This window comes from Apteryx rowi, unplaced genomic scaffold (assembly GCF_003343035.1).
Source record: "Apteryx rowi isolate R43461 unplaced genomic scaffold, aptRow1 scaffold_170, whole genome shotgun sequence".
Lineage (NCBI taxonomy): Eukaryota > Metazoa > Chordata > Aves > Apterygiformes > Apterygidae > Apteryx > Apteryx rowi.
In genome coordinates this window covers 1,554,040-1,554,676 of record NW_020447975.1, presented here as the reverse complement: position 1 = coordinate 1,554,676, position 637 = coordinate 1,554,040, and positions in this window count along the sequence as shown.

Genomic DNA, 637 nt, shown 5'->3' with positions numbered 1-637 from the left:
CACTCAGTCTGGTTCCCCATGCCCACCTCTGGGCCCCTTGGCCAGCCCGTGCCCTACACTCAGTCTGGTTCCCCATGCCCACCTCTGTGCCCCTTGGCCAGCCCATGCCCTGCACTCTGTCTGGTTCCCTGCACCCTGCTCAATTCCCCCTGTCCGGCCCAGTTTCCCATGGCCAGCCCTGTGCACTGCATCCAGCTTCATGTCCCATGCCCAGCTCTGTGCCCCATGCCCAGCTCCATGCCCTATGCCCAGCCCTGTGCCCCACACCCAGCTCTGTGCCCCATGCCCAGCTCCATGCCCAGCTCCATTCCCCGTGCCCAGCTCAGTTCTCTATGCCCAGCTCAGTGCCCCACAGTCCTGGCCCTCCAGGGTCCCTGTTTGGGTGTTTCCATGTGGACCTGCTCAGTGGGAAATTGTGAGGGGTGGCTGTGCACACCGCTGTGTCCCTGGGGGCTGTGCACTCCCGGTGACATGGGGGGCTGTGCACACCACTGCATCCCTGGGGGCTGTGCACACCACTGTGTCCCGGGGGGCTGTGCACACCCGGTGCTATGAGGGGGCTGTGCACATTGCTGTGTTATCAGGGGGCTGCACATACCTACATGTTACGGGGCCCGTGCAGCCCGCCCCCCCCCCC